The sequence below is a fragment of the Thamnophis sirtalis genome, unplaced genomic scaffold, assembly GCF_051295495.1.
Source record: "Thamnophis sirtalis isolate CommonGarterSnake01/CBP01778 unplaced genomic scaffold, rThaSir2_p1.2 scaffold_14, whole genome shotgun sequence".
Taxonomy (NCBI): Eukaryota; Metazoa; Chordata; class Lepidosauria; order Squamata; family Natricidae; genus Thamnophis; species Thamnophis sirtalis.
Window position 1 is genome coordinate 11,286,291 of NW_028261394.1, and position 14,994 is coordinate 11,301,284.

Sequence of the window (14,994 nt, forward strand, 5' to 3'; positions counted from 1 at the left end):
AATTAAATGAATTCCAAATGTTTCCCCTCTGCCCTCAGAAGTGTCAAGAAAAGTGATACCACCTTAATTTCTAATGTTGGATTTTCCCCCTCACCAGAGGGAGCCCCCTTGTGGAGTACTGTGAAGCTGTTACCGTGGCGACTCCACTGCGCTGCACAGTAGAAGCCATTTTACGGCAGTACGGTAGAAGCCATTATAAGGCACAACAGGCTGTATCTTAGCAGAACACATACCCCGAGGGGTGTTAGGGGTGTCTTATCCCCACAGTATCTGTTTCCAGAGGGTGAGTGAGTAATCTGTATACCAGGTTTGGTTGAAATTGCTTGAGGCGAATGGGGATTTTGCAGTATCCTTCCCTTGGAGTGGGGAGGGAATGGAGATTTTGCAGTATCCTTCCCTTGGAGTGGGGAGGCAATGGGGATTTTGCAGTATCCTTCCCCTGGAGTGGGAATGGAGATTTTGCAGTATCCTTCCCCTGGAGTGGGGAGAGAATGAGGATTTTGCAGTATCCTTCCCCTGGAGTGGGGAGGCAATGGGGATTTTGCAGTATCCTTCCCCCGGAGTGGGGAGGCAATGGGGATTTTGCAGTATCCTTCTCCTGGAGTGGGGAGGGAATGGAGATTTTGCAATAACCTTCCCAAGCCACGCCCACCAAGCCATGCCACACCCACCAAGCCATGCCACACCCTCCAAGCCATGCCACACCCACCAAGCCATGCCACACCATCCAAGCCACACCCACACAACCGATAGTAAAAATGTTTGAATCCCACCGCTGGGCTGACCATTTTGAAGTCCAGCATTTTTCTTACTATTTAGTTCACTTGATGCTTTAGCTGTGGGAGAGCAGTCATAATTGATTTGTTAGCTTTAAGACAGTTTTCTTCTTTTTGAGATATTCTTGGGACATCACACACAAGTCTTCCACCCACTGTGGCCTCGGTTTTAGGAAGGGAGTATAAAAAGCTTGCACTAGGGCTGCTTGAAGTGTCTTGAGTAGATAACGCTTCTGGCTTTGGCACAGAAAATGCATTAGGAGTCTGAAAATCTATTTTTGGCATCAAGTGCAGAAACAACAAGTGAGCCTCGGTGCCTTTGTGCCGGTACTTGAGACGGGGGGGGGGGGGAAACGTCGTGTTTTAGTTTACATCTCAATTCAAACTCAACGAATTTTGCATTTTCATACCGAGGCTGCAACTAAAAATGGCATCGTAAAAACTCTGGACTGGCTCCCACCCCTTTTCTCCCACCTGGAAGGAAAAGCTTGCACAAAGAGGCAAGTGGATTTAGAAAATGTGCAAAAATGTTTTATGTTAGAGAAAAGCATCTGCAAAATCTATTTTCTCCCTTTATGTGTGTGTGTGTATGTGTGTGTGTGTGTGTGTATGTATATATATGGTACATATAAATACATACATACATATATACATACATACATACATCCCATCTCTGTCTGTCTGTCTATCTATCTATCTATCTATCTATCTATCTATCTATCTATCTATCTATCTATCATCTCTCTATCTATTTATCTATATCTATCTATATCTATCTATCATCTATCTATCTATCTATCTATCTATCTATCTCTATCTATCTATCTATCTATCTAGCTAGCTAGCTAGCTAGCTAGCTAGCTAGCTAGCTATCATCTATCCATCTATCTATCATCTGTCTGTCTATCTATCATCTATCCATCTATCTATCATCTGTCTGTTTATCTATCTATCATCTATCTATCATCTATCTATCATCTATCTATCATCTATCTATCTATCGATCGATCGATCGATCGATCGACCGACCGACCGACCTACCTACCTACCTACCTACCTACCTACCTACCTACCTACCTACCTATCTATCTATCTAATTTCTTTCATGTATTTATGTCTCTGTCTGTCTGTCTATCATCTATCGCTATCAGTCTGTCTGTCTGTCTATCATCTATCTATCTATCTATCTATCATCTATCTATCTATCTATCTATCTATCTATCTATCATCTATCTATCTAATCATCTATCTATCATCTCTCTCATCTATCACTCTCATCTCTGTCTATCACCCATCTTTATTACCCCATTCATTTGTTTCTATTTATATCAATTTCATTTCTCTCTCTGCCTCTCTCTGCCTATGTATCTATGTCTCCCTCTGTGTGTGTGTGTGTGTGTGTTTGTGTGTGTGTCAGAGGTGGGCTGCTAATTTTTTTACTACCGGTTCGGACATGCACCCACATCTGGGCAGATGGGCAGAGCCTCCCACCCATCCCGGATGAACCGGGAGCAACTCACTTCTGGTGTGTGTATATATGTGCCTGGGTACATACCTGTCTGCCTATCTGTATGTTGACTATATGTATACGTGTATCAATCTCTCTGTGTATCTTTATCTCTCACCATCCATCCATCCATCCATCCATCCACACGCCTGCCTGCCTGCCTGCCTGTCTCCTTCCCTCTCTGGCCCAAGATACTTGATGAGCTTCAGAATTGGGAAGAGATTTGAAGCAGGCTCTCCAAGGTCCTGGTTCAACTTTTTAAAACCATCAGTGGTGATATTACAAGAGAGAAGCCAAAGAAAATGAGGAAAAGCCACGAGAATCTTCTAAAAGGAGCTTGGGGCAAATCTGAAGGATTCATTCACAGAGGCTGTCTTGAAGAATCTTCTGGAATGTCTCTTACCATCTTACTTCCCGGAACAATGAATCCTTACGTCCTGTCAGAATGTTAGCAATAGCTCCAAGAAGCTTTGTTTATGGATTCCAGTGGCTTCGTTTTCTCTCTAACTGTGAAAACTGAAACAACACACTCCACTTCTCTCATCCAGAGTCTTCAGGAGTTGAGCGGCCAATACATTTAAACAAACAAATGCTCTGTCCTACACATTGGTAAAAAAAAAATCAGAACACCAAATACAAGCTAGGCGGATACGACCTTGTAGACGACCCTTACTCTGTCAAGGACGTTGGAGTACTCATATCAAAGGATTTAAGTGCTAGAGCTCACTGTAACAGCATCGCCAAAAAGGCATTAAGAGTTGTTAACCTAATCTTAGAAAGCTTCTCCTTCGGTGATATCATATTGCTAAGGAGGGCATACAAAGCCTTTGCCAGACCAATTCTCGAATACAGCTCATCTGTCTGGAATCGGCACTGTATATTGGACATTAATACAATTGAGCGAGTCCAGAAGTATTTCACGAGAAGAGTCCTCCACTCCTCTGCTCGCAACAGAATACCCTACACTACCAGGCTTGAAATTTTGGGCTTGGACAACCTAGAACTATGCCACCTACAGTCGGACTTAAGCGTAATACACAAAACTATCCGCTACAATGTCCTACCAGTCAATGACTACTTCAGCTTCACCGCAAGAATACCAGAGCACACAACAGATACAAATTCAATGTAAGTCGCTCCAAACTTGATTGCAGAAAATATGACTTCAGCAAGAGAGTGGTCAATGCTCTACTTGACTCCATTGTTACATCTTCAAATCCCCAAAACTTTAACCTTAAACTGTCTCCTATTGACCTCACCCGGGGGTGGATTGCTGCCGGCATTACTGCCAGTTTCGGTGCATGTGCAATTTTGCCAACCGGTTCAGCCGATAGGAATCCACCTCTGACCTCACTCCACTCCTAAGAGTCTGTAAGCGCACCATCGCATCTACCATCCCTGTCCTACTGCCCCCATTTATTCATACTCATTTCATTCGTACTCATGTTTATTCTTAAAGCTATTATCTTGTAAACGATTGACAAATCAAATAAATAAATAAAAATAAAACAAACAAACCTATAGAGCAGGGGTCTCCAACCTTGGCAACTTTAAGACTTGTGGACTTCAATTCCCAGAATTCCTCAGCCAGCGTTGCAACGCTGGCTGAGGAATTCTGGGAATTGAAGTCCACAAGTCTTAAAGTTGTCAAGGTTGGAGACCCCTGCTATAGAGTACAATTCTGGAGATCTCCTTGGAAAGTGATGATGCATGTTGTCCTACCCTGATGGACCGATGTGTCCTCTTCAAAGAAATGCATCTGATGATGAGCCATCACCAAGCCTTCCAGGGCATTTAAAGTCTGTGGTTAGGCCATCCACCAGAGCGTATCGCTTCTTAATGGAGATGCTTTGTTACTAATGCTCTACAATTACTGGCTCAGAAGATCTCAGAGCAGGACTTGCCCCAACAGATGCCAAGCTGGTGTTTCAGCTCTACCAATTAGAGAGAGGGAAACCGACTATAATCCAACAGAGGAAGGGAGGGGGGTGTTTCTCTTGGTATTCACTGGGAATACTAAGACAGCTGAAAGACTGCCAGGGGTTTATGGGATGGGGAGAAGAGTAGAGTGGGTGGGAATTGACCTAGACTTCACTTCAGGCATTCTTGCGCAGACAGCCTCAAGTCTGCCTGAATGAATCCCCAGCTCTGCTCTGGCACCTCACCACCGTGGACCGCAAATCAGCACTTTGTGTGCACCTGTGTGGCATAAGATAAGTGGGAGTTTTTTTCCCCAAGGAAGGCATTTAAATCCCAAGCAAAGAACATAAGCTGAGTAACAAGAGCTTCAATTTCCACCATTCCTGGTGACAGCCAAGATTGCAGCAATTGGAGAAAGTTAAATGAATGACTTGGGGAGAAAGGCTTGACAAAGATCAGCTGACTCTTTCTACAAGCTGCCTAGCGCATAAGGTTTCACTTATTATGTTCTAGACCAGGGGTCTTCAAGCTTGAAGACTTGTGGACTTCAACTCCCAGAATTCCCAGAATGCTGGCCAGAGAATTCTGGGAGTTGAAGTCCACACGTCTTAAAGTTTGCGCGCGCACCAAATTGACAGTAAACCACTCCCTGGAACTAGGTATGTTTAGCCTAACAAAGAGAAGGATTAGGGGAGACATCTTCAAATACTCGAAGGGCTGTCACAGAGAAGAAGGCCTCAATTTATTCTCCCTTGCACCTGAGGGCAAGAAGCAATGGGTGGAAGCTTGTCAAAGAGAAATACAACATGGAAATGAGGGATTTCTTGACATTTAAGAACAATTAAGCAATGGAATCAAGCTTGCATCCAGGAATTCCATCACTGGAAGCCAGTGGTGGGTTTCAAAAATTGTTCGAACCTACTCTGTGGGTGTGGCCTCCTTTGTGGGAGTAGCTTGCCGACCATGTGACCGGATGGGAGTGGCTTGCCACCCATGTGACCGGATATGAAGATGCCGACGACACTTGTCCGAACCACCTTAAATTACTTCACATACAGCCCTGGCATGCATAAGAATATGATGTAAACTTGTTTTTTAAAAGGCATCTTTGGTTTGCGTTAAAACAACTTCAACACACGCAATGTTCTGATTGCACCACAAACGCAGTAGTCATCCTTACCTTTCACAGAGGCACTGAGTTTTATAAATAGGAGCATGATAGTGTAGAATAATCATATCCAAGGACCAGTGGTGGGTTTCAAAAAAGTTTGGAACCTCTTCTGTAGGTGTGGCCTGCTTTCCGGGTCCACTGGTAGAACCTCTTCTAACCGGTTCGGTAGATTTGACAAACCGGTTCTACCGAATAGGTGGAAGCTTTCAAGAAAAGATTGGATAACCATTTGTCTGGGATGGAATAAGATCTCCTGCTTGAGCAAGGGATTGGACCAGAAGATCTCCAAGGTCCCTTCCAGCTCTATGACTCTATGTCTAGGGAGATCCTCAGTCATCCATCCGGGTCATGGTTGTCTTTTGTGCTTCTTTGCAAGAGGCAACTGGACTTTCAGATTTTTCTTTGATAGATGTTTCACTTCTCCTCCAAGAAGCTTCTTCAGATAACATCGTGCAGAAAGCACAGCTCCAGCTTCTCAATGAAAATCAATTCTTGGAGGAGAAGCATCTTCACTAAAGAAAAACCAGACAGTCCAGTCATGTCTTGAAAAACCCCTCTGGGACAACTACGATTCTATGATTCTAAGTCCAGATGGTACCGTATTTTTCAGAGTATAAGACACACATTTTCCCCTCAAAAAAGAGGGTGAAAATCTGGGTGCATCTTATACACGGAATACAGCCTTTTTTGGCCTCCCCAAACCCTGCCCACTTTGCAAAAATGGTGATGCATAGCCTTTAGGAGGCTTTCAGAGTGCTCCTGGGGGGTGGGGAGGGCAGAAATGAATGAAAAACGGGCCATTGTTTTTTTTGCTCATTTCCCTCCCAGCCCCCAGGAGCACTCTATAAGCCTCCTAAAGGCTATGCATGCCCATTTTTTTGACAAAAAACGGGCTCATTTTCACAAAAAATGGGCCATTTTTGGGAGGTCTGCAGAGTGCAAACACTTTTTTTATAATTTGCCTCTTTAAAAACTTGGTACGTCTTATACTCCAGTGCGTCTTATACTCCGAAAAATATGGTAGGTTCTCTCTAAAATTTCACCCCTTCTCCAACTTTTCTCCCCTTCTCTGCAGGATCTGCAGCACATTCTTTCTTGGCTGTACTACCTGATTTTCCTTGTAACCAGAGATGGCCGTGGCTTCAACCTGAGAGTGTCGTGGCACGACAAAACTGCGGTCCACTAAAGCGCGCCCGATTAAAGCGCGTCGCTGACGTCATCAGCAGCGCGACAACAGCGACCGCGGAGAAAAAAGGGTGCTTTAAAAAGCGCTTTGAAAGCAAGCCGATTCACGTTAAGGTAAGGGTTAGGTTTAGGTTTAGGTTTAGGGTTAGGGTTAGGGTTAGGGTTAGGTTAAGGGTTAGGGTTAGGGTTAGGTTAAGCGTTAGGGTTAAGTTTAGGTTTAGGTTAAGGGTTAGCGTTAGGTTTAGCGTTAGGTTAAGGGTTAGGTTTAGGGTTAGGTTTAGGGTTAGGTTAAGGGTAAGGTTTAGGGTTAGGTTTAGGGTTAGGTTTCGGGGGGTTAGGTTTAGGTTTAGGGGTTAATTTTAACTTTAGCGCTCACAGCGTGCTTTTTTCGTCGCACTGTGATGATGTCAGGTACGCGGTTTCGTCGAGCGCGCTTTAGTCGACGCGGTTTTGTGGTGGAACCGAGAGTGTCTCCCCGCAAAACAGGAGTTCCGCCCTTGAGCTCTTGGCTCCGGCGTACAACTGGGGGGATGGGAAGGCCAGCAAGGAAAGGGAGGGTCAGCCTCCAAATGAATCAGTCTCAAAGATATGCCTTGTGTGGCCAGTGTGTTTGTGTCGGCAGGCCTACCAAGAGGCCAGGAAAACTTCACAGCAGCTGTGGTCCCAAGGAGATCCTTTCCTAGGCCCACAGAGGAAATGACTCAGGGTTGTTTTTCTTTTTAATGTTTTCTTTCTTTTTAATTTTTTTGGGAGAAACCGCAGGCTGACAAGTTCATTCCCTGCCTGCCACTTCTTTGCTAGGCTGCATCTCTTTGGGTATGTTTCTCAGCTCCAGATGGTCTCCAGGAAGGTATATGGACGAAGGAAGAGAAATTGAGGCAACCATCCAGCAAGAATGGCCGTAGACAGCAGGAGGGGATTTGGTGTCACGTCCCTTGCTGTGCGGAGGATCTCAGAGGTGAAATTAATGGAGAGGAAAAGTTGCGATGGAGAAACTATGGGGCTGGCAGTCACACCAAATCATCATCATCATCATTGCAAGATGATTAGGAGAATGGAGGTGAACAGTTTAAGGGATTGGGCACAACTACTTCAGGGGTGGGTTTCAACTGGTTCGCGGCGGTCCCCGCGAACCGGTTGGTCAGCGAACCCGGAAGTAAGTAACTTCCGGGAACGGCGAAGGGCGCACCCGCCCGCCCGCGCTCCTTACCCGGTTTTGACGAGTTCTGCGCTTCCACGCATGCGCAGGACGCATACAGCGCCTGCGTGATCCTCCAGGAGCAGCTGGAGCATCGCACAGATGCTAGTACGCATGCATGCGCTGCGCACGTGCACGAGGACGCCGCCGGCCCCGTTCCAACCGAACTGGTTGGAACGGGGCGAGAAATCCACCCCTGAACTACTTTAATGAATGATGGTGCTGGAGAAGACTCCTGCGAGTCCCTTGGACTGCAAGGTGATCCAACCGGTCAGTCCTAGAGGAGATCAACCCTGACTGCTCTTTAAAAGGACAGATCCTGAAGGTGAAACTCAAAGACTTTGGCCACCTAATGAGAAGGAAGGACTCAATAGAGAAGAGCCTCATGCTGGGAACGATGGAGGGCAAAAGAAGAAGGGGACGGCAGAGAATGAGTGGCTGGATGGAGTCATTGAAGCAGTCGGTGTGAGCTTAAATGGACTCCAGAGGATGGTAGAGGACAGGAAGGCCTGGAGGAATGTTGTCCATGGGGCCGCGATGGGTTGGACATGACTTCGCAACTAACAACAACTTTAATGAAAACAAGGATAGCAGTCTTCCACTATCTAAGGCAGTGGTAGTCAACGTGGTCCCTACCGCCCACTTGTTTGCATTCCAGTTTTCATGGTGGGCGGTAGGGGTTTTGTCTGATACTGAAGTATTTTCCTTCTTTTAATTTAATTGACTTCCCTATTTTATAAATCACCATTACTGTGGAACCGGTGGGCGGTTAGAAAATTTTACTACTAACAGAGATACAAAAGTGGGCGGTAGGTATAAAAAGGTTGACTACCCCTGATCTAAGGGGCTGTCACAAAAAAGAGGGAGTCAAGCTATTCTCCAAAACACCTAAAGGCAGAACACGAAGCAATGGATGAAAACTAAGCAAAGAGAGAAGCAATCTAGAAATAAGGAGGAATTTCTTGACAGTGAGAACCATTAATCAGTGGAATGGCTTGCTTTCAGAAGTTATGGGTCAGGGGTGTCAAACTCAATTTCATTGAGGGCCGCATCAGGGTTGTGCTTGACCTTGAGTGGCCAGGATGGGCGTGGCCAGGGTGGGTTTGGCCAGCTTAATGTCACTCATGTTGAGGGCGCTAGTGGTGGCTCAAGCACTCTGCTAGTGAAAACAGGCTCCTGAGCTCCGTTTTTGGCTGCGACGGCCTCCTGCAACCCTCTGCCAGCAAAAATTGAGCTTGTGATGGCCGCTCAAAGCCCTCCCAAGCTCTGTTTTTGCTGGCAGAGGCACCGCGGGCTGGTTCTTTGCTGTTTCCTGGGCAGCCCCGTGGGCCAGATCTAAGCACCCCATGGGCTGGATCCATCATTCCCGTCACTCATTATGGATGGTGCAGATACTGAATGTCCATCTTGGAGCACTACCATACTCAGTGCAGGTCAGGTAGACCACTAAGCTGTGATCTACTAGACCAGGGGTCAGGAAACTGCGGCTCTGGAGCCGCATGTGGCTCTTTCCTCCCTCTGCCCCTGCCATTACCTCTCACATCCCTCTTAGCTTAAAATAGAGGGGCGCTTGAAAAAAAACCAGTGAGGTATGGCCAGGAGAAAACCTACATTTGGGTTTTGTTTCTTTGCCATTTAAAACTAATTCAACTCAACCGCAGTTTGCATGATTGCTCGCCATTCAGGCATTTAATGCTTTTCTCCTCCGGTCCAATTAAAGCTGTTCAATCAGGAGTAAATTTGGATGGGTTCCAGATGCTACAACTAAGATGTTCAGGGAATACAAGAAAGGGAGGGGAGGGGCAGGGTTTAGAGCCTTAAGATGCCATTTTGATAGCCGAGATGGTTGTGTGTATAGCGGAGTTAAAAGAGGGATCAGCCTAGAATCCCTACATAGCCACAAGTAGACAAAGTCCAAGTTCCCTTGTATTCTGTTGACCCTTATTTAACTCCAAGCAAGTGCTAACTTTTAGTTGAGAAGATTCCTAAGCTGTTTAGCAATACATTGCTCTGACCCAGCCTTCCTTAAAAAGCATGAAGCAGAGTCTTGCTCCCGGCAAAACCTCTTTTATTTACACGACTATGAATTCCTTACATTCACAGTCAGCAAAGCTTGGCAAACAGTCGTTCAGAGTAATGTTTATCAACACGAACCTTATCTCGCTTGGAGAGCTGCCCGGTAACTAGTTTCCAAATGCAGGGCAAGGCAATACTTGGCGCAGAGTCTCTTATAGTCACAAGCAGAGTTTTCCACTCTTGAAATGACCAAAGGAACAAATTGTTTCCTGCAAAAGCCCCCTCCCCATTCACTCCTCTTTTGTTTCCCTTTGGGAGGGGCCAATCACCTCCAAGGTGTGGCTTTACTCCCAAGTCAACCCTGCTTTCTTAGTTGTTCTTGTCTTCTGGCAGCTCTGTGCATGCGCACACTGGGAACAGGCTCCAGCTGTTCTTCTGCCTCACTGCTATCTAGCTCCCTCTCTGCCTCCGACACAGAGCCCTTGTCTGAGCCTTCCTCAGCCCCCAGGACTGGCCCATGTTCCTCCCCAACCTCCTCACTGTCCGACTCTGCTGCCTAACATTGTGAGACAACTAGTTGGAATTCCCTGTTTGCTCACTTCCTTATCTGTAGGTTGGCTGAATTGTTCCAGGGATGTGTCACTTCCCTTCCCTTTTGGGACATCTCCAGATCTCCTGGCCTCCATAAGCCACGTCTGTTTTCTCAGTGCCAAGGACGTAGCTAGTCATATTGCCCCCCCTCCTTTCGTTGTGGTATCTTCTGGCTGGGAACCAAACTTAGTTTCCAAGTTTGACTTCAGTTCTGTGTTGCTATCCCTCCCAGATGGCTTGTTCAGAAACAGAGGGACTCCTTCCAAGGTGGCTGCGATGGCAAGGCAGCAAAAGTTGCCGTGAGCTTCAGCAGAGAGCATGAACTTCTCAGACCGAGATGTAAGGATAGGGAAAAGAGGCACAGAGGAGGAAATCTTGCCAGTTCACCGCCTGGGCGATTAACAACGATTACGTCTCCATGAACTAATAATAATGAGTGAGAGGGAAGTCCCCCATTCGCTTCCCTTGGTGTGGATTTTACAAGATGCTTGTTAAAATTGGACCATTTTCCTGTGCGGCGCACGTTCTGCCCGATTCCCTTGGGATAGATTGTGGTTTTATTTTTTTTTCCTAGGCCATTCATGAAGGATGAAGAAAGGGCTCTCCAAAGCACTCAGAGCGAGGCCCGTCTTCAAGCAGAAACACGAAGTTCTCGCTGGCTTGTAGGACACCCAGCGATGAAGCAGCGTGAACTGCCAGAGAATTTATTTTCCTGGAACCAAAACATTTGCAGTTTCTGGAAAAAAGAAAGCAGCTTTGCTCTACCAAATACCTAACAAGGGTCAGTGCTTATAAACGAAAAGCAATAAGAATGATGATTAAACAAAAACATCTGAACTGCAGAAAAAAAACAATGGCTACCAACCTGCCTTCCATTGAGGACCTGTATACTGCACGAGTCAAAAAGAGGGCAGTGAAAATATTTACAGACTCCTCGCATCCTGGACACAAATTGTTTCAACTCCTACCCTCAAAATGATGCTATAGGGTCGGTATGGGGAACCTATGGCGTGCGTGCCACAGGTGGCACACGGAGCCATTTGTCAGGGCACACAAGGCATTGCCCTGTCAGCTGATCAGCTGAGTTCAGCCTTTTTAAAAGCCATTTTTTTGCCCTCCCCAGGCTCCTATAAAGCCTCTGGAGCCTCCGGGGGGACTGTTTTCACCCTCCAGAAAACAGCCCCCCACCCCGGAGGCCCTCCGGAGGCTTCAGGAGCTTCCCTGAAGCCTCGGCAGCACAAAAAAAAAATGGCCCTATGGGAAAACCGGAAGTTTGTGAATAGATTTCCGGTTTGCTCGTAGTGCCCCGGAGCCTTCAGGGGCCTTCTGGAGACTTCCCTGAAGGCTCTGGAAGATGGAAAATGACCCAACGAACAAATTGGAAGTGTGCAAATCTTAAAGCCGTCAAGTTATAAGGCCCTTGCACCCCTGACCCATAGAAAAAAAAAACCCAGGGATGTTCAAACTTGACAGCTTTAAGACTTGTGGACTTCAACTCCCAGCATTCCTCCTCTCGCTCTTCATCTTGATGATGTGCAGACGGGCGGGGGGGAAGGAGCTGGAACTGGTTCTAAATGGCACGGTAGATTTGTGGAACCTCTTTCTATAGAAGAGGTTAGAACTGGCAGGAACCCACCCCTGACCATTTCCAACAATGGCATCGCCTCTGCCTCCAACGCAGAGCCCTCGTCCGAGCCTTCCCCAGCCTCCAGGATTGGCCCATGCTCCTCCCCAACCTCCTCACTGTCCGAGTCTGCTGGCCGCTGGTGGGTCGCAACAGCCAACCCCACGAAGGAGCAAGACTCTCACTGGTTCTCCAACTTATTTCTCCAATCCTACTTGCCAGGCTGCCATCTTATGTTATCTCAAATGAGGATTAACTCCTTCAAATCTGGTGCCAACTTTGTTTCTTCTTTGACCTACAAAGTAGGAGCAGATCGCCCTCCTGTAGATGTCGGCAGAGCCAGATGGTTCTATTCATGAGGACTGGCATCATACAGTCCCAAATGGGATGATGGGAAGTCTGAAGGAAGGGAAGCCCCAAACTAGGGAATCAAAATCAAAATCTGAGACTACATCTAGGGATATTTTATTTCATTTATGCATTTATTAGATGCTTATCCTGCCTTTATAAGTAAATCAAGGCAGCAAACATTCGTAATACTGCTCCCTCCGCCTCTTTTTCTCCACAACAACAATCTTGTGAGGTGTACTGGATGAGAGAGAGAGAGAGAGAGAGAGAGAGAGAGAGAGAGAGAATGAGAGAGAGAGAGAGAGAAAGAGAGAGAGAGAGAGAGAGAAAGAATGAGAGAGAGAGAGAGAGAGAGAGAGAGAGAGAGAGAGAGAGAGAGAGAGAGAGAGAGAGAGAGAGAGAGAGAGAGACACTAGCACAAAGCCACTGAGTCTGTTTTCAAGCCTAAAGTGGGACTAGAATTCACAGTCTCCTGGTCATTGGCCTAAAGTCACCCAATTGGTTTTCGTGCCTAAGGCGGGACTAGAACTCACCATCACCTGGTGATTGGCCCAGTCATCCATCTGGCTTTCATGCCTAAAGTGGGATTTGAACTCACTGTCTCCTGGTTTCTAGGTTAACACCTTGACCACTACACCAAATTGGTCGTTCTTTAATCCCAGGATCCTTGGCTATTCACCAGGTAGGTGGCCTGGATGACAGTTAAGCCCATAGGCGTGGCTTGTATTGTGAGTCTTCTTGTAGTGTGCCAGTTATTGCATTTTGATAAGTTTCAACTCTGCTTTGTATTTTGGGGACTATATCCATTGGTTTGTTTATTTGTTGTTAGCTATCCCGAGTAACGTGCATCAAATAAGCAGCCACATTAGTTCTCTAAATAAATGAACGCAATTTTGATTTAATAGTTCAGTGTCGAGACCGCCTGACTCCACCACGAGACTCTGGGCGGCTGACAATTAAAAAATAATTAAAAAGAAAACAGAGATGTCAAAGAAAAGGGAAGACAAACCACAAAACGCGCAGCAATTATTTTATGCTGATGGAGGAATGTACGCAAAGTTTTTTAAAAAATGGATCTCATTTTTTGTCTTTTGATTTTAAACTCAAGATACATAATTTGTACCTTGATTGCACTGTAAAGAAAGAGACACATGCAGACAGACAGACAGACACACACACGTGGATTAAAGCTCCTCCTCTACCAAGCTATGCCTAAAGCTTTGAACACAACCCAGGGAACCAGCCACAAGCAACATTCATGGTACACCAATGTGCATGTTAGCTTCTGTAGTTTTCGTAGTACTCCGTATTGGCTTATTTAGGCTGCCCTGAATAACAATAGCGCTTAGATTTACATGTCACTTCATAGTGTTTCACAGCCCTCTCTAAGCGGTTTACAGAGTCAGCCTTTTGCCCCCAGCAATCTGAGTCCTCATTTTACCCACTTCGGAAAGATGGAAGGCGGAGTCAACTTTGAGCCAGTCAAGATTGAACTGCTGGCAGTCAGCAGAGGTAGCCTGCAATACTGCATTTCATACTCCAGGAAGGAAGGAAGGAAGTTAGGAAGGAAGGAAGTTAGGAAGGAAGGAAGGTAGGAAGGAAGAAAGGAGGGAGGGAGGGAGGGAGGGAGGGAGGGAAGGAAGGAAGGAAGGAAGGAAGGAAGGAAGGAAGGAAGGAAGGAAGGAAGGAAGGAAGGCGGGCAATAGCACTTAGACTTAGATGCCGCTTCACAGTGCTTCACAGCCCTCTCTAAGCGGTTTACAGAGTCAGCCTTTTGCCCCCAGCAATCTGAGTCCTCATTTTACACACCTCGGAACGATGGAAGGCGGAGTCAACCTCGAGTCAGAATTGAACTGCTGGCAGTGGGCAGAGTTAGCCTGCAATACTGCATTCAGAGGAAGGAAGGGAGGGAGGGAGGATGGAAGGAAGGGCAATAGCACTTAGACTTAGATACTGCTTCATAGTGCTTCACAGCCCTCTCTGAGCGGTTTACAGAGTCAGCCTCTTGCCCACAACAATCTGGGTCCTCATTTTACCCACCTCGGAAGGATGGAAGGCTGAGTCAACCTTGAGCCTGATGAGATTCGAACTGCAAAACTGCAGCCAGCCAGCAGTACTGCACTCTAACCACTGCACCACCCAGGCTCAAATAGAAATTATGGCCACCAATGTCACCAATGTCACTTCAAAACAAGTTAAAAATAAACCCAGCCATTGGGAAAACAGAGGCAAGTGGACCGTCTTACTCAAAAAAGTTAAAATAGTCACTAATATTAGGTGAGAAGAAAGAAGGAAACACAACAACATTTGTAAGACTAATTCTCCGTTCGTTGTACTTCCTAAAATGGGTAGAGCTTTCTTAGTTGAATAAAAATCTTACTGAATCTCAGCTCTTGTATTTTCAGGTGAGATTATCTAAGTGTTTTCCAACCTTGGCTATTTTAAGATGGGTGAACTTCCAACTTCCAGAATTCCCCAGCCAGCATATATACAAAACTTCCAGAATTCCTTAGGCAGCACATGTAGACTTCAACTCCCAGAATTCCCCAATCAGCATGCTTGAACTTCAACTCCCAAAATTCCTCAGTCAGCATGCGTGAAGTTCAACTCCCAGAATTCCCCAGTCAGCATGTGTGAACTTCAACTCCCAGAATTCCC

The 14,994-nt window shown here is 46.2% G+C and overlaps 1 protein-coding gene across 1 annotated transcript in view; it reads right to left on the reverse strand.

Moving 5' to 3' along the window:
* NTN3 (netrin 3) overlaps positions 1–14,994 on the reverse strand; it is a 91,020-nt gene that overhangs the window by 50,599 nt on the left and 25,427 nt on the right. The window lies entirely within an intron of this gene.